Source organism: Sphaerodactylus townsendi, linkage group LG12 (genome assembly GCF_021028975.2).
Source record: "Sphaerodactylus townsendi isolate TG3544 linkage group LG12, MPM_Stown_v2.3, whole genome shotgun sequence".
NCBI lineage: Eukaryota > Metazoa > Chordata > Lepidosauria > Squamata > Sphaerodactylidae > Sphaerodactylus > Sphaerodactylus townsendi.
In genome coordinates, this window is record NC_059436.1 from 40,545,835 (window position 1) to 40,564,942 (window position 19,108).

The 19,108-nt window shown below is 47.8% G+C and overlaps 1 protein-coding gene across 1 annotated transcript in view; it reads left to right on the plus strand.

Moving 5' to 3' along the window:
- Positions 1-19,108, plus strand: part of LOC125441536 (voltage-dependent N-type calcium channel subunit alpha-1B-like) — a 286,638-nt gene that overhangs the window by 29,930 nt on the left and 237,600 nt on the right. The window lies entirely within an intron of this gene.

Genomic DNA, 19,108 nt, shown 5'->3' on the forward strand with positions numbered 1-19,108 from the left:
GGAAAGCGCAGTCGAATAAAGCACCTCCTGCTCGGCCGTTTGCTTGCAACCCAGGATTTTTCAACAGTCTTGTTGATTGTGTGATTCTCAAAAAACCCAGTTTGAGGGAAATAATACGGGGCAGACTCGATTTAGGGGTGGGATCTGTGTAAAGTTCCCCTCCCAAAACGCATTTTTTACCATCCTCAAACCCCTGTTTATTGGCCCATGTGGAAGGGGCCACAGAAAGAATAGCACCATAGAGTTTTATAATTAAAATGTCACGTTTATTGATGGGAATATTAAGTACTTTAAATAATACATACAAAATAAATCCTGGTGATCCATGGCAGAAAACTGATCTAGTGAGTTGAGATGCATAATATACTAATTATAGAGGGGTAGTGTGTTGGTCTGTTACAATGAAACAAACAGGAGTCTAGTGGCATGTTAGAGATGAACAAAAACTAATCTTGAATCTGAAGTGAATGTATGCTGAAATAAATTGTGTTAGTCTTTAAGCCACTGGACTCCTATGGAATATACTAAATTCCTCTGGATCAGTCCTCTGTCATTGTACTGAGACACAGATCATGCTGGATAGCATTGTGGATATTGTTATTGGTTTTCAAGATGTGGGATTATGGGGAGCGGAGAGGGTGCTATTGGTTCTGGTGAAAGCAGAATTTCAATTGGAGTGTGTCCTTCAGGAAACTTCTTACGTTCCCTTAAATTATTCCAAAGATTCTTCTTTGACATTGTGAAGTATAGTGATGAGTTCCATATATACAAGCAAAATCCAGACTGGCATCTCTCCCCTAGCAAACAAAATCGTTAGATGAAGCAATATAGTGCCTTTGTAAATATCCAGGAGTTTTTGTTAATGAAAAAGCAGTTGGCCGTCAGCTGAATATGTTAATAGATCCAAGTTTTATGTTCACATAACTTGAAGTGTTGTTAACATGAGATATTTTAGTATTGGTTCCAAGCATATGAGGGGAGGGCTGTTATTTAGGATGTTAATGGCTATTACATAAAGTTAATTTGTAGAAAACAAGCAAGAACTGTTTCTCATATCCCCAGAATAGTCCAGAAAGCAGCTGCCTTTTTCGTATTTTGCAACCGAGCAATAGTCAAGCAATTTCTCCAGTTAAAAAAAATTCTCCAACCCTACTTGTTCAAGATACTTCATCTCTTTATCCCAGAGTAACAAATCTTCATTAATTGCTGCCCCAAGTACAGTACATGTGATTTAGATCTGCACCTAAGCAAGGGGGAAAGACCCAAAGAAACATTCCTTCTAAACCTTTCTCACCCAGCGTCCATTCTGTATTGTTTTACACCAACGTATTGAGAAAAAAAAATCCTATGAATACCTTCTCTTGAATTCTCTGCGCAGGTCATAGTTTGATAATATTTTCAATGACTTATTTTTTAAACAAAATATAATAGAGAAGCACGGGGGCTTTGGTGAGTAATCTCACTGAACCAAGAGCCTACGAGTATGGAACTGAGTTCATGCTCGGTAAGAGAGTCAGGGGTAATAAGGGTCTATTTACAAATCACAAAGCCCTCATATTTGTTGGGAAACAACATGAGGACTTTATATCGGAATTATGGCAGGAGTTCTGTGCTTCCCAAATTAACACTGGTTCTTTTCTGTTGGCAGAAAACAGCATACAGACAAAGAAGCAGTAGCTCCCCTCATGTCATCTGACTGCCCCATGGAGTCACCATTGGCTCTGTTGTGGAATCTACATGTAGGCACATAAGTAACATGGGTCCATTCTGCACAAAACAAATAAGATGTCCTAAGGATCGGGGGGGAAAGCATCTCACAGAGGAACTCTGCACAGTTTTCCCCCGCAAGATATCCTCAGGATGTCTTATTTCAGCACGAGCTGTCTTTTTTCAAAGTCACTAAATTGTGGACTCTTTCCCTGAAGTCATCAGCAAGTCATCTCTTGCTTGCTGTGCGGCGTTGAGGAGATGTCTTATTTTTCCCACCCAACCATTAAAGCTCTCTTGTCAGCTTCCTCTGCCACTTACGCCTGACATTTTATGGTGCTGCAGGGATTCTCCATGCCAGCAGCTATTTGTTGAAGGTTACCCTGGATGTTTGCTCTGCAGGCTCCACTGCTGGGCACTTTTTCAGTCCAAAAAGTACATGGTTGTACTCAGCTGGTCCTGCCAATTTCAGCAATATATCTTTCCCCCTTTTTAAAATTTTCAGTGAACTGTCTTTGAAGAACCCAAGACACAATATGAAAATTGGCATGGATTCTGTGTCTGTTGAACTTCGAAGACAGCTCAACGAAAATAAAAAGGGGAAAATATATATTGCTAGAATCGGCAGGACAAACTGAGTACAGCCGTGTACTTTTGGGACCAAAAAGGCACCCAGCAGCGGAACCTGCAGACCAAATGTCCCAGGTAAACCTTAAGCAAAAAGCTGCAGGCAAAGAGAATCACTGCAGCACCATAAAATGTCAGGCATGAGGCTTTTAAACGCAGACAGGAGGAAAGGGTGGGTGGGGGAATCCTCCGACACCTTTTTTTGTCCATTCTGTCAGAACAAAAAATGAGGAAGTGACTTTTTAAAAGATGTTCCCAGGATGTCTTATTCATGCTGTGCATAATGGGCCATGATTTTTTTAAAAACAGAGTTAATACTGGTAGCAGCTCCATGGGGCAGTTTGAGGCACAAAACTCCCATTGCGTGTGTCCTTGTGGTGTTCCCTAACAACATGAGGACTTTGTGAATGGTAAATGGATTCTTTGAGAATGAAGCAGCAGGTTGGATGTTGAGATGTCATATGGCTGTTTTATCACCAGTTGATCTCGGAAGAAGATCATATAGGACTGTGGTGGCGAACCTTTGGCACTCCAGATGTTATGGACTACAATTCCCATCAGCCACTTCCAGCATGGCCACTTGGCCATTCTGGCGGGGGTGGATGGGAATTGTAGTCCATAACATCAGGAGTGCCAAAGGTTCACCACTACTGATATAGGAGCAGGTGGTACTTCAGAAAAAAGTAGAAGGACTTCTGGGAGAAAGAATGCAAGATGGAGGCACCAGTCCTTCTGGAAGCAACATCTTCACCTTAAAATGTTAGTTACTAAGTGGAAGGGGGTGTAGAAGCACTTATACATTGAAGATAGGGTGGTGAGAGGTTCCCAAGGCTAAAAAAACCCTTCTGATTGGGCAAGCTGTCATCATCCCTCTTCTGTTTGCCTCCCTCTCCCTGTTCCCACTTCTCCTTGAAGCTGGCATGTCAACAAAACTTAAATCATATCAGCAGGGTGGGTTAAGGACAAACAGCAGCAGGCATTCTGGACAGCTCTGTCAACCCCATGGCCCAGTTTGGTATTTATAGTTGTGGGTTTTTCATACCTGATTTTATATTCATGTTTGTCTGGAAATTTATGGAGCTTGTCTTTGCTTATCAGCTGTGTTTACAAGTTGATTGATTTTGACAGCTCTATTAGCAAATTTGTCTTCTGTCCATTGCCTGGATAGCAGATGGGACTTCTCTCCCATCGCTACGTGAGCTGTGAACGAGGGCCTTCTAACTTATTCTCTTAACGTTCCTATTTGGGCAAAACCTGCCCCCTCCCAAATATAGAAGTCATAAAGTCAAAGCACAAATATTCTATGGGACCTCATTCCATATATGCAATCATCTTTGGTCCCCCCCATTTCATTCAGTCTTTCATTGAAAGGTACATTTTGAAATTTGGCAGGTTAGGCATACCTGGAGAAATCTCATGAGTCAAAGGGATTGCTGGGCTCGAACTGGGCAAGGCAGGGCAGCACCTGAACATAATTTATTGGGCCAGGGGCAGAATCTGGTGTAGTGTGAATGGCAGAATCTACAGTTGTCTGGCTTTTTAGCCTTTCCCTGTGAACTGGATAGCTTTACTGATTGGATCAGTAAAATATGGATGAGATGCAAACCCTGAGGCACACGAAGAACTGTGGTCAGCAAGCAAGACTTGTTTAATTAAAATACCCATAAGCTTGCTTTTCTCCTGAGCATCTCAGGACACCTCCATTCCATGTGAATGTATCGCTCATGGCTGTGTAAAGACTGGAGTCTGGCAGTGGGGTTGATGATGTCTCAAAATGGGATGTTTCCCTTAATGCTGTGCTTTGTGTCTTAGTGCATTTTCCAGCAGAAAGGAGTGAGAGGGGTCAGACCAGGCCTGGCACCCTGCCTGCTATAGTTAGCTGAGGGAACACTGGGGGGCCCAGTGGCTCAGAGCCGGGACCTTCATAGTGGCCACACGATCAGACCACAGAACAGGCTTGAGACCTCCCGTGCAGAGAAGGAGGGATAGCTGAAGACCCCAAGCTGGGGTTGGCGCAGGGGGTGCTCCACAGAGCAGCAGTGGTGTAGGAGGTTAAGAGCTTGTGTATCTAATCTGGAGGAACCGGGTTTGATTCCCAGCTCTGCCGTTGGAGCTGTGGAGGCTTATCTGGGGAATTCAGATTAGCCTGTATACTCCCACACACACCAGCTGGGTGACCTTGGGCTAGTCACAGCTTCTTGGAGCTCTCTCAGCCCCACCTACCTCACAGGGTGTTTGTTGTGAGGGGGTAAGGGCAAGGAGATTGTCAGCCCCTTTGAGTCTCCTGCAGGAGAGAAAAGGGGGGATATAAATCCAAACTCCTCCTCCTCCTTCTCCTCCTCCTCCTTCCGGAAGAGACAAACTGGTGGACATAGAGGCATGTTTTTGTAACTTGCGTGCAGCATTTCCTTGAATCTCCCCAATAGTTTTACGAATAAATAATTCCTAGTTAAGCACAGAAGTTGGCATTTCAGAATGCAGCAAAAGCACGTGCCACTATTCCCCCAAGGGGCGTCCATCTCCAGCTATGCATTTTCCAACTATGGACGTGAGTTTAGGATAGCCACCCCCAAGCAGAGTTCAGCATAGCCTTAATGGTTGGCAGTTTAAATTTTCATTTGTTTAAATAAATAAAAACATTGAGGAACATGCAATTAGTTCAGCCCTTTCAGAGCCAGCTAGCAATTGTGTGGAGACACTGAGCATTGGTCCCATTCCAGCAGCCATTCTGGATGCAATCAGTCATGGTGTTCTTTGGCCGGACTCATTTGCAGCTGTGCATAATTATCTTGCACCTTTCACCTGATGCTCTTGCCCCTCCTGAGGATGTTCTGAGGAGAGATGCTTGCTCCTCTACCTCTCTTCCCTCCACAACATCCTTCCTCCGCATAGCGCTAATTTCTGCAGTTTTCCACGGAGGATTGCAGGTGAGGAAAATATGGGAGTTCAAAACAGCACTGAAGTTTGCAGCCAAGGGCGATTTCCCACTGGCGATTAATCCTGGGAAAGTCATCCAAAATATCCAGGTTTCCTCGCGATCTCCCCAATGCCGAACCACAGAACACAGATCAGTCCCATTTCTGGCATCCCCCTCCCTTTTCACGGGATTTTCCTGGACTTGCTTGTATAGGCACCTTTTTGAAAAAAACACTCCAATGGGAGCTAATAGGAGATGGGGGCTGCACATTTGAGGGTCCATAACTTTGGCCCCCATGAACCAAACTTCACCAAACCTGGGTGGTATCATCAGGAGGGTCTCCTAAAGAAACTCTGAAATTTTGGTGATGCTAGCTTAACAATTGCACCCCTGACAGCAGGCACCCCCCCCCCCCCCAAGGGGCAGGCCTAGACATCTTCACTAGAAACATGCTGCAGTGAGGATGTTGGAACCTGGATGAAAAGGTGCCGATTCTTTGGAAACTTGGTTGTATCTAGATTAAATTTTCAGTGGGAATTCAGCCCAAGATTGACAGGCTGGAGGCTGGGGACAACAGTAGTCTCTCCCCCACCCCGGCCCCTCACAGCAGTAGGCGCTTTCAAAGGTCTCATTGTTGCCTGAGGTGTTTGTACTCGTCTTACTGCTGTTTCCGCTCACAGGTTTTCGTATTACTTCAAAAACTCTGTTTGACCAGAAACGACAGCAGGGCAAAAGAAATGACTCCATACAGCAGGGGTTGGGGGGATTGAGAGAGAAGGATGCTTCCATCAAAGTACCTTCAGTGTTTTTAAAAACTATTGTCTGTCTCTAGCCCTGGTAGTTTACAAGCAATTCCTTGCCTTCCAGCCACTGAAATATTTTCACATTTTTATTCTGCTCTTCCTGGTTTGTCTTTCCCTTGTGTATGCATCCACCCCTTTTTTACTGTTGCATGTATATGCCTCCTTTCCTTATATGCGCCAGTGATGCCAGTTGTGCGGATGCATTTGCACTGATTACATTTTCCCCAGCCTTGCTTCAAGCTCAGAGCAGCGCGCTTAAGTTTCTCTGCATCCCTTTTATCCCTGCATCAACCTTATGAGGATGGGAGAGGTGGTGAGAGGTGGTGGCAGAAAGTGCCATCAAGTCACAGGTGACTTACAGTGACCCTGTAGGGTTTTCAAGGCAAGAGCTGAGCTACCCTGTTTTCCCAAAAATAAGACATCCCCTGAAAATAAGACGTAGTAGAGGTTTTGCTGAAGTGCTAAATATAAAGCATCCCCCAAAAGTAAGACGTAGCAAAGTTTTGTTTGGAAGCATGCCAATCGAACAGAACTCCAGAGCTGTGGAGCGGAAAAATAAGACATCCCCTGAAAATAAGACATAGCACATCTTTGGGAGCAAAAATTAATATAAGAGACTGTCTTATTTTCGGGGAAACACGGTATCTGGAGGTGGTTTGCCATTGCCTGCCTCCATGTAGGCTGAGAGAGTTCTTAGACAACTGAGACTTGCACAGGGTCACCCAGCAGCAGGCTTGCCAGCCTCCAGGTGTTGGCTGGAGATCTCTTGGGATTATAACTGATCTCCCAGAAACAGGAGATTAGTTCAACTGGAGAAAATGGTTGCTTTGGAAGGTGGACTCCATGGCATTATATTCCAGTGAAGTTCCTCCCCTCCCCAAATCCCGCTGTAAGGAATTCCATAGAAGCAGAAATAAAAGGCTTTTTGGGTGTAAAAGTCCGTTTATTAAGACATCTTAGAAAGCTCACATACACGTAGTGGCAGGAATGACACTTCCCGCCAGAAGCACAGGTTATAACACCAATCACCCCATCCCCCCTTCCTGCTTCCCATGGGAACGGAATCCTCATCTCCCGCGCAAAGATAAAGTCTCCGCCGATGAATCTGGCCCATCGCCCGGGCTGTGGAATGCACTCAAGGTTACTTCACCATCAACACCATTGAATCCTTTACACTCTGCCTCCCTTAAAGAAGACCCCTCCCCCCCCCAGGTTTATGCGGAAAGGCGCGGTGGAAAGCAGAAATAAGGGTGGGGGCTTCAATATTTGCGCAATAAACCCATTGATTATACCCAGAGGAACATCCCCCCCAAGAGACTAAATATTGCAAGCGCTATGATTAAAGCGAGAGTCCAGGATAGCTGCCAATTTCGTAGTGCTTGTGACCATCAATAATAGTCGGTGGGGCCTCTCCGCGAATCGTGCCAGGCATCGGAAGCGGGAGCCTCCTTGAGTAAGCTGGAAATGGAAGACAGTATGAATGTGACTAAGAGAGTTAGGCAAATCTAAGCGGGCAGTGACATCATTAATCACTTTAGTAATCTGAAAAGGTCCCACAAATCTTTTGCCAAGTTTGGAAAATGTATGCACGTCTCTGAGATTCTTTGTAGATAAATACACCCAAGAGCCCACACGCAGAGGAAAATCCGAAGGTGTTTATCCGCTTGCAGTTTTGGGAGTCCTTCGCTTGTTGTAAAGCGGTCTGACCGCTTTTCCATCCCTCGGCTAGGGATGAAATCCATTGTTGAAACTCTGGAGGGTCCAAAGCTGTCGCGGGTAGTTGTGGCAAGGGCATGGGAAGGAGCGACCAGATACAATTTCAAAGGGTTTTCTTTGTACTGCTATGGACCGCATTGTTATAGGCATACTCCGCAAACGGAATAGGCTCGCGCCAATTGTCTTGGTGGTAGTTGGTGGAACAACGCAATACTGCTCTAGGGTTCTGTTCGCTCTCTCCGCCTCGCCGTCACTTTGAACGGTAGGGCGGCGACGGCCGGCGGCCCCCAACAACCCCAAAAACGCCTTCCAGAACTTCGAGATGAATTGGGGGCCGCGGGTCGAGACCACCTTAACGGGGCGGAATGGAGACGGTAAATATGTTGAATGAACAACCGTGCCAACTTAGGAGCGGAGGGGATGGAAGCACATGGAATAAAATGGGCTTGTTTAGAAAATAAGTCTACCACCACCCACAAAACCGAGTTGCCATGACTTTCAGGCAAATCTGTAATAAAATCCATGGAGATGACTTCCCAGGGGCGGGAGGCCACCGGGAGAGGTTTCAATAGCCCATGGGGCTTTCCTGGGATGGTTTTGGCTTCCGCACAAACCGAGCAGCCCTTAATGTATGCCTCAATGTCCTTGTGCATTGCGCCACCAGAACTGCCGGGCGGGCCAAATGCAGAGTTTTCAGAAAGCCAAAATGTCCAGCCGAGCTGGCATCGTGGGCAAGCTTCAAGAACCTGCTTGCGGAGGGGAGGCATGTGCCAACATTCCCCCCTCCGCCAAACTCCATTCTCCAAACGCAATTGGGAGTCACTTTCTTCCGCTGGAGGCTCGTGGCAGCCCCGGCCTCGAAGTTCCTGCAGGAAAGGAGAGACGAGACTAGGAATGGAGGGTGGAGGAGGAGTGGACGTTTGAGATCGGGTGACAGCCAACCCCAACTGGGAGGGAGAAAGAACCGCGGCGTGGAATGTCTCGTAAGGCAGCTCCACCTCGGTAGGCCTGAGAGCCGCCAGCCAGTTTATTGGTTTTCCCGGGGAAAATGGACTGTAAAAGAGAAGCGAGAAAAGAAATCGGCCCAACGGGTTGTTTTATGGACATCTTGAGGGGTGGACAAGCTGCCAGGTTTTTATGATCCCACCAAACCTGAAAGGTGTTTGGCCCCTCCAGCCAGTGGCGCCAAGTGGAGAGTGCTACTTTGATGGCCGCAGTCTCTTTGTCTCCTAAGCAGTCCAGTTGAGTTCAGCACCAGAGAATTTCTTAGACAAATAAGCACACGGAACCAGCCTACCATCTTTATTTTTTTTCTGCAACAGGGCTGCCCCAAGTGCTTTGTCCGAGGCATCCACGTGAACCACAAACGGGAGATCTGGGTCAGGGTGCTTTAGGATAGGTTCGTGGTAAACGCAGACTTTAAGAGTTGAAAGGCTGTTTGACACCTCAGACCAGGAAAGGGGGGCCCCGGGCTTGGCGGACAGTGGATCTTTATTCTTAGTGCTTAAGAGGTCTGTGAGAGGGAGAGTCAGTTCAGCTAATTGGGGTATAAAGTCACGGTAAAAATTAGCAAAACCAAGAAAAAAGATTGCAGTTCTTTGCGGTTGGTGGGGTAGGCCATTGAAGGACTGCGTCAATTTTAGCAGGATCCATTTTTAAGCCCTCGGGCGAGATCCGGTAACCCAAATAGTCAATGGAGGTCTGGTAGAAAACAGCATTTGGAGAGTTTGGCAAAGAGAGAATTGTCGAGCAAGCTGCTTCAATACCTCTCGGACCAAGGTTTCATGCTCTTCTATGGTTTGTGAGTAAATTAAAACGTCATCTAAGTATACCACAACTCCCTTGTACAATAAATCATGGAGAACTTCGTTGATAAGGGCCATAAAGCCCCGGGGGCCCCACTTAACCCGAATGGCATTATCAAGTATTCAAACTGTCCAAACTTTGTGTTAAACGCAGTCAAGTGTTCATAGCCTTCAGCAATTCTGACTCTGTAGTAGGCTTCTCTCAAGTCCAATTTAGTAAAAATGCGTCCTTTGCCGAGTGCATCTAAAAGGTCCTTGATCAAAGGCAAAGGATATTTATTGGACAGGGAGACCGCATTGAGACCTCGATAATCTGTGCAAAGCCGTAAAGACCCATCTTTCTTTTTTACAAACAAAACGGGAGCAGTGTGTGTGTGTTTGGTAGCTCGCCGTATGAACCCGCGAGCAAGGTTCTTGTCCAAGAAGGCACGAAGTTCTTTCTCCTCATTGGGACTCATGCGGTAGATTCTACCTTTGGGTAGTTGCGCCCCTGGTTGTATAACAATTTTGCAGTCAGTGTCTCTGTGGGGTGGCAACTGATCGCATTCTGGCTCCTGAAAAACTCTGGCTAGATCATGATAAGCAGGTGGGATGCCAATAGAAGCGGGAGCCATCGCTGAAGAAGCCAGGGAGGGGTGTGTCAGGAGAAGTTGGGTTTTCCCCCCAATTCATGTGTTCACCGCAGGGAGGGTCAGTGAATTCTAAGATCCGTTCTTTCCAAATGAACTTTGGTTCATGTAACAATAACCAAGGCATGCCCAAAACTATGGAGTGTTTGGCCACTGGCGCCAAAATAAAACTAATTTTCTCCCAATGGTCGGCGCAATGGAGGAGAACCGGCTGTGTTTTGAATCTGGGCCGGTCCTTCGTTCGCGAGGGGGGTGCCGTCCAGTTGGGTGAATGGGATGGGCTTAGCCAGGGGAATGTGGTCCAGACCTAGCTCCTCTGCCACCTGGGGCCGCATTAAGCAGTGGGAGCAGCCAGAATCCACAAGAGCCGAGGCTATAATGCGAGTGTGTTTAGCGGGGTTGGCCAGAAATGCTTGGACAGTAATGGGAGCGCTGCCTTCACTCACCGCGTCAGGAGTCGGGCCCATGTCCATGGGGCTGCAGAAAGGCAAACAGCTGCTTCCTCCTCTGGGTCGCCTTCAAGACCGGCTTTAGACGAGCCCGCCGGAGGCTGCCCTGATCTGCGTGGTGGCTTGGCAGATGGAGTGCGTGGAGCTGGAGCTGCTGGTTTTTGTTTCTTAGGACAGTTGGCGGCTATGTGCCCTGGCCCTCCGCAGTAAAGACACAATCCCAGTCGGCGACGGCGCTCAGAGGTGGTTTCGGTAGGGGCGGCTACTTGGCTTGGTGGACACAGTGGTGGGTTTTGGGCGTGGGCTGCCTCGCACGAGCGTATTCCAAACGAGACGCCACCTGGGGACCCCAACTGGATCCAATCTGCAATAGTAACGAGGGAACCCGAATTAAAAACACCGCTTTCACGCCAGCTTGCCGCCCACAGCATCCAGAAGTATTCGCGATTTCATGCGTTCAGGCCACTCAGGAGGAAGTCGAGCAGCCGCCGCACGAAATTCACGGGCAAATTCTGCAAACGGGCGGTTGCCTTGCTGGATAGTTTTGATGGTGCGGATAGCTTCATTCTCGGCGCCTGGATCTTGGAAGCGTGCTCTTAAGGCTTGGAGGAATGCGGGCACCGTGCGAGAGTCTTCATCTTGCAAATCCAAAAGAGTCACGAACCAGTCGGCTGCTGCCCCATCCAGGACTGAGCCGATGTCCCGTATTTTCTACCAGACCGTATAAATCATCATAGTCTTCCAAGTGGGCATTGAGTTGCAAAATGAAGTAGGGAAGTTTGGAAGCGGTCCCATCAAAACGGGCTGGTATCTGGGTCATAGTAGCCCCGCTCAACGGCTCTTGGCGCCTGCTGGGGCGGTGGTTGCGCGGGTTGAGCAGGTTGGGCAGGCAGCTGTTGTACGGGGGGGGCTGGAATCTGGGGCGCTGGCGGTCCCGCTGGCGTTTGGGTGGCAGGACCCAGGTACGTGGTCTCTGGCGCCGGCGCGGATCCGTAACAGCATAGACTCCAACTTGGGGCTTCCTGGTCTGCTGCCTCCTTAGCTCCCTCTCCAACGCAGCCAGCTCCCTCTCCTTGCGGGTCAGCATCCTGGTGCGCATGCAAAGCAGCTTTTTCTCGCTCCAATTTAGCCAGTTCGGGTCTCCGCTTAAGGGCTTCAGTGAGCTCACTTTGCATGCAGGGCCTGAACGCTTCGCTGCCGCTTGTAAATCCAGTCTGGAGTGTTCCAGGACTTTATCATGGACTGACAGATTCTGCGCATATTGTCGCTTGGAGCGCATCTTTGGCACGGTCCAACCCGAGCTGGACTTCTTTGCGTTGCCGCTACCGGTCCCCCTGCAGGTTTTCGCGCTCTTGCTGCAACTGTGCCCGCTCTCCTCCCATAGCTGACGCTCGCGCTGGTCCATGCTTCTTGGGCATCTCGCAGTCGCCCCACTTCCTCATCCCAGGTCTCCTTCACGGGAGAGGGAACAGATCCGCTGGGAGTGCAGGCTTTCTTCGGACTCTTCGCCGCCTGGAAGCGAGACATCGGAGACACCGTAGTCGCCGTAGGCTCCGGTGGCTCCCCGAGGCACCTTCCAGGTGCGGTCAGCTGGCCCGGGATCAGGGTCCGATTGGGAAGCGGCACGGATACCCCTCCCAATTCCAGGTTTAGTCCCGTGTCCTTTGGACGGGCCCCACTGCTTTGCCACGATCCTTCCTTGGGATAACCACCAACACACGAGTCCAGGAACCGCTCCATGGATTCCTGGGTTGCCGCGATGAAAGGTGGTCAGGCCCGTCTCCTCCATGACAGGTTGCATCTGAGGCTTTGTAATCCACACGAAACGGGTAGAGATCCGATCCACAGGCGCTCGATCCATAGACAGCTTCCAAACGGCTCATGGAAGTCCCCATGGTCGCCGCCACGTCCCTCGCTCCTACGGTGTAAAGGAAGGCTCGTGCTGATACGAGGACGGGAAAGAGCCACCAGCGAGGCCCGTTCTCCTGCCGGTTCCTCCAGATCCAGAAGGGAAAGGGTCGGAGCCCTCTTGGGGGCTACCGCACCTTCCGCAGTAACATTCAACCTCTCCATGTCAAGACACCAGAGGTCCACTGCACAGGAATATAGATGAATTAGGATTCCTGCCACAATGTAAGGAATTCCATAGAAGCAGAAATAAAAGGCTTTTTGGGTGTAAAAGTCCGTTTATTAAGACATCTTAGAAAGCTCACATACACGTAGTGGCAGGAATGACACTTCCCGCCAGAAGCACAGGTTATAACACCAATCACCCCATCCCCCCTTCCTGCTTCCCATGGGAACGGAATCCTCATCTCCCGCGCAAAGATAAAGTCTCCGCCGATGAATCTGGCCCATCGCCCGGGCTGTGGAATGCACTCAAGGTTACTTCACCATCAACACCATTGAATCCTTTACACCCGCCTTCCTCAGGCTCCATCTCCAAGTATTCCCAGCCCAGAGCTGACAACCCTATCGAGCAGGCTTCATGTGCAGGAGTGGGGAATTGAACCCAGTTCTCCAGATTATAGTCTGCTGCTCTTAACTTCTACCTCACCCTGACTCTCTTAGACTGGAAGTGAGAGACCCCCAATTTCTCCCTCTGCTGCCCTGAGCAGCAGCAGGGGGCCTGGTCCCCTAACTCCTAGTTTAGCCCTCTAGCTATTACATCATTCTGGTTCTTATTTGAAGAGAGTTGAATGATCTGGGTGTGTAAACATGGCCATTGGGCGTCCTATTTGTTGGAAACAGGTTGATCAGATTACAATGAGCCGCGGGTGAAGTTATTTGAAAAAAATCATTCTTGCTTCTTTTGTTTCCGAAGCTTTGCTTCGCCATGACTTCTGCTCTCCTCCTTTTGCGAAAGCCCCTAATAGCATTTTCCTTTTTTTTTGCTCCGTTTAGTTCCAGCCATTTGCAGAAATACTTACAATTAGCCTCAGTTGGCTCACTTCTCCTCTGGGACTAGGGCATGGAAAGAAGGGATAGTAATGAGGCACTGATGCATTTTTGGCCTCATTTCTACCTTTTCCGCTCGCCTCTTTCCTGCACTGGATCAATGCTTAGTCTGTAGGGAAAATTCATTGTCTCTAATTACAGTCCCTCACCCTGGCACAGGGAAATGGTATTTAAGTCCCAGAGCAGTTTAAAGATTTTTGAAAAAGTAAGATATGAGAGAGCAGTGGCATTCAGACTAATTTCACTTGCACCACCTCTCTTCTGAGCATGTTCTCAGATTTTCTGGAGTGCTGTGATGTGAACTGAAGACAAGTATTCTTGGATAAATGGGCTGGTATTACTCGGCCTTTCCCCACTTACCTTCTGCTGCGCGCTACTCTCCCCAAATAGTGTGAGGTCCCGCGGCACTCCCCACTACAGGGGCGGCGACAATGCAGCTGCCCCGAAGCTGCCACTCTCGCGCCCCCTCCGCACGCGTCATTCCTGGCGCTCTTCAAAATGGCGCCTTTTGATGACGCGGGGTCATGGGGAAGCCCGGGCACGAGCCAGAAATGACGCACGCTGAGAGTAGCGTGCAGCAAAGGGGAAACGACCAAAGTGGGGAAACGGCCACTGAGGCCAAATACCCAGAACCCTGCCACCTTCGTTGCTGAGAGAAAGATAGGGTTGCACGTGATGCAAAAGATCTACTATTGCAGCGGTTCTCAACCTGTGGATCGCGACCCCTTTGGGGGGTCGAACAACCCTTTCACAGGGGTCGCCTAAGACTCTCTGCATCAGTGTTCTCCGCCTGTAAAATGGACAAATGTTAGGGTTGGGGGTCACGACAACATGAGGAACTGTATTAAAGGGTCTCGGCATTAGGAAGGTTGAGAACCACTGTACTATTGGGACCACCATGGTTCCTAAATAAATAAAAATTACCAAATCCGTTCTTTGAAGAGTGAATTGGGAAGTCTGAGCTTTTCTTCTGATACTTTTCACCCATCCGCTCTACCCCAGAAACTGTCATTGGCTCCTCAAGCGGAGGCGAGACGGATACATTTGTCATACCTCTCCCCACTTGGGAACTAACTGCACTTTCACGAGGGGTCACGCTGAAGACATGACTTGGAGAGAAGACTTAATGATCCTCCCCTTCTTTCCTGAGTTTCAAAGCAGCCGTGTGGGACTGCTGATAATTAAAAAAAATCTTAAGAAAGAATCCCCCACATCATTTTTAGTTTAAGTCTTAAGAGTATTCATTTAGCAGGGGAAACTTTTTCGATGCTGAGCATTGGAGTCCTGGAACCTGGTGAATTTCTTCTTGCCATGCAGTTAAAGTAGGGGTGGCCAACCTGTGGTGCTCCAGATGTTCATGGATGCTGGCAGGGGCTGATCGGAATTGTAGTCCATGAACAACTGGAGCACCATAGGTTGGCCACCCCTGAGTTAAAGGTATGGGAGGCCTAACAGGGGAAAGAGGCACAGAGAGTGAGAGATGGCAACCCTGTATCTTGGTTTTTTTTGCTTGATACCCAAGGTTTTTTGCTTGATACCCAAGGATACTGATATGATGCATGGAACTGCATGGAAACTTTCCATTAAGAAATTAAAAATAAAGACAGTACTTTTAGGGTATTTGCTGAAAACGAATGCACAGGATGGAAAATAAGGACAGTTCTTAGAAAACTCCAGTTTTCTGAAGTGTTAGTATGTGTGTGGTCATTTCCGCATAGCAGAAATAAAATGTCTTGAGGACATTTTAAGAACCATTTTGGGGAAGAAGTTCGCACAGCTCTCTCCCCCCAAATGTCATCAGAATGTTGTATTTCTCTCAACTCAGGTTATTCAAAAGTCACTAAACTAGAGATCCTTTTCCCCAACCTATGTCAAAGACATTTCCTGCCTGCTGAGCAAACAAAATCAGGCAGGAAACACTTTATTTCTCCTGCCCAAACCTCATATTTTCCTTTTCACCATTTGCACCCACCATTTTGTGTGCTGCAGCAGATTCTTCGAAGGTTCCCCAAGAAGGTCTCCTGTGCGTGCAACTAATCCGTGCACAATTTCCATGTTAAAAATAGAGGAGTAAAATTTGTTTCGCCTGGGGATTCGCGCACATGTCATTTTTCCTTTTTTTTTTGTTGGGGGGTATGTCTGTGAAGCTACAATGTCACGATTAGAGAAGCTGCAATATGCACAAATGTTTGTGTTGTCGTAGCTTCACAGACATCCCCCTCAAAACAACAACAAAAAAGGAGAAACAACACATGTGCAGAATCACTAGGCAAAACAAACTTTATTCATCTACTTTTTACACAGAAATCACACGCACATGAGCTGCAAGCAGAGGAAACCTCTGTGGAAAACATTCACCAAATGGCAGAGGCAGGAGAATCTCTGCAGCAGTACACAAAATGGCAAGCACAACTCTGAAACTGACTAGAGCTCCGTCAGCCAGCAGGTGGGAAAAAAGAACCGTTTTGGCTGGTAATGCTTGTGTTCTCTGCGTTGTGGGAGCATACAAAGCCAAAACAGATATTTTTAAAACATCTGCTGGACATTTTATTTCTGCTATGCTGAAAGGACCTGTGTGTGTGTGTGTGTGTGTGTGTGTGTGTGTGCACACGGGAGGGACTGTTTTCCACCTCTTGTGTAGTCTAAGAAGCCTCGTAAGGAAGTCACCCATGATGAGTGTTGTGGCCTCTGCTCAGCCAAATCTGACAGCTTCCAAAAAGCTTGATTTAGAAGTGCTGGATTAAACATTAATGGAAGAACAAAGGGAAAAAAATCACTCTTGCCAGCCAAAAACAATATGTAGTTCAGCTGTGGCTCTGATCTACAATTACAGCCCACCAGCCCAGTTATTTATGTTATTTAGGAATGGATGAATGAATGAGGCTTCCCTAATAGTACATCTGGAGATGCTACATTCATGTTTTTCAAAATAGGTGGTTATTATTATTGTTCCTAAGTTTTGTTACACTTGATATATATTTAAAGCCTTCTTTGCTACCCACAATTATGCATACAAAGCTTCATGCAATCTCTCTGCTTCTTGTGTACCAGGTCAGTCTGGACTTTATGGGATTTGGTGCAATTTACAGAGATTAATGGGCTTGTTTGAGCTGTTCAGTTTGTTCCTTTTGTGCAAAGCCTAAGATTTCTATCATATTTCAAACGCATCAGCTACTATTGTTATATTTCCAACAAGTAAATCTAGGTACTAATAAAGAGCAAGAAGATTTATATTAGTAAACTATGGAAAGAGATTAAGGAAGGTGTTGGTAATTGAGCTAGGTGGAAAAGTAGAGACAGAAACTGGAAATAGAGTCATGAGGGCAGGTATATGGGCACTTGGAGTTGTAATTCTTCCCTCTTTACAGATGAACAAATTTATTCCAACACAAGCTATACAAACTGGCCCTGGTGGATTTACACTCTTTGCATCTGTTGAAGTGAAAGTTAATGCTGGAATAGATTTTGATAGTATTTAAAGTGCAACTGAACTGTCTACTGTAGTACCGGTATCTATGATTTGCTCGTACCAGAAACAAACACTGAATAAGCAGAACTGAGTTTGATGAATTCTCTCGAAGTACCTGTTGGCTCCCTACATCAGAGGGCGCAACCCTGGTCTTTGGATACAAGATGCTGGGTTCTCAAAAGCTGTAGACTGCTGGAATTACCAGCCAGGAACTTGCCTCATTCTTCCAACCTCTCCATGGGTGCATCTGTGGAAAGTACCGCATAAGGCAAGAATTACAAACCTATCTCTCCTTCCCCACTTGCAGCCTGGCTGGGAGTGGGACCAACATTGAATTGTGCATGCTTCCTCCAAAGTTCACATGGCCCCCTCCCTCCCCTCCCTTGCCTACTACCCCTCCCTCCCTCCCCTTCCCTTGCATGCCACCCCTCCCTCCCCTTCCCCTCCCTCTGTTAGGGTGGGTGGGCCATGGACAGATGTCAGGCCCCTTACTTCCCCGCCCTTACATGCTACCCCTCACTCACTCCCCTCCCTTGCATGCCACCTCTCACTCCCTCCCCTCCCTCCCTCCCCTTCCCTTGCATGCCACCCTCCCTCCCCTTCCCCTCCCTCTGCTAGGGTGGGTTGGCCATGTCCAGATGCTGGGCCCCCTCCCTTCCTTCTCTTGCATGCCACCTTTCACTACCTCCTCTATCTTCTCTCTCTGTGGACTCCACAGTTTAAAGCTGGACCCCTCCAGGGCAGAGCAGAGTTCTTGGTGGGGAGGGGGCTGGGTAGTGGAGGGTGACCCCCTTCAAGTGTTGCCCAGGGCACACATCCTGGCTGCCCCATCCTCGATATGCCTCTGACCCACCCTAGGGGGCGGAGGGTACGTGCGATGCACCGTGTGCATGCCTGTGTGGGGGCGTGGCAGGGTTGTTCCAGAGCGTTCCAGGGAGGGCAAGGGCATGGCAGGGGCATGGGGTGCACACTTGCCCAGGGCGCAGTTCCCCCTCGCTCCAGCCTTGCTCTGACCATCTCCGCTCCCTTCTTGGACTCTGTGTGAGCCCTGTTTATGGTGCCATGAGAGAAGTGTGGCTGCTCCTTTGCTACATCCCTGCGCAGTACCTCCTTCTCATCTCCCTCCCTTGTTTGTGTGTCCTCTGATTGCTTTGGAGATCCATGTTTTTCTTTCTGCACTGCCCCACTTCCATCATGGAAGATCACTTTTAAAACAGGCTCCTTCATCTTGCGAACTTGCAGAGTTCTTGGCCTGACTATGTTAACATCTGATTGAACCAACAGAGCTGAAATATCAGCATGAAGTCCTGGCCAACGTGATTTCTACCAGCTGTATAGAAGTTCCGCTTGGTTTTCCACAGGCTTTTCAACAGCTCTTTGGAGCACCCCTTGGAAATGCAGTGATTCTACTTAGTAAGAAAACATGCCCACAGCCCTGGTTAGAACAACAGCAAATAATGCAGGACAGAGGAGTCCCATCTTTTGACTATTGAATTTTGCCCCAACCCCTGTATTGCTTCCTAGCTGTACCTGGCATTTAATATCTGAAAGGACTAGAGCAACCATATAACAATATCAGAAATTCTGCTCATGTCTTATAATGCATCTGTTCAAGGTCAGCGTGATAAGACCCCAGATTCCCATAGTAGCTTTACACACAAAGGCCAGTGGAATCATAGATCATCTGAGTTGAGCTCAGGATCCCTGTTGAAATTGTTAATTGGACAAGTAATTCATTACTTTAAGCAAATATAATAGCTGCACTTGGAGTAATTCAATCTGATATGTATACTGGATAAAGTGTTCAGTTTTGACCAGGATGGATTGGGTTTAATGCCTACTCCATCAGTCTATATCACAGGGATACTATGAGGATAAAATGAGTTAGCCCAAAATATAGTGCTGTGAGCTTCTTCGAAGAAGAGCTGGATACAAATCTAATAATAAAAAATTAAGTATTAGAAGGTTTTGCAAGAAGCCCCTATCAGATTGTTTCCAAGTTCTTTCCACTGTAGATAGGGGCCACCA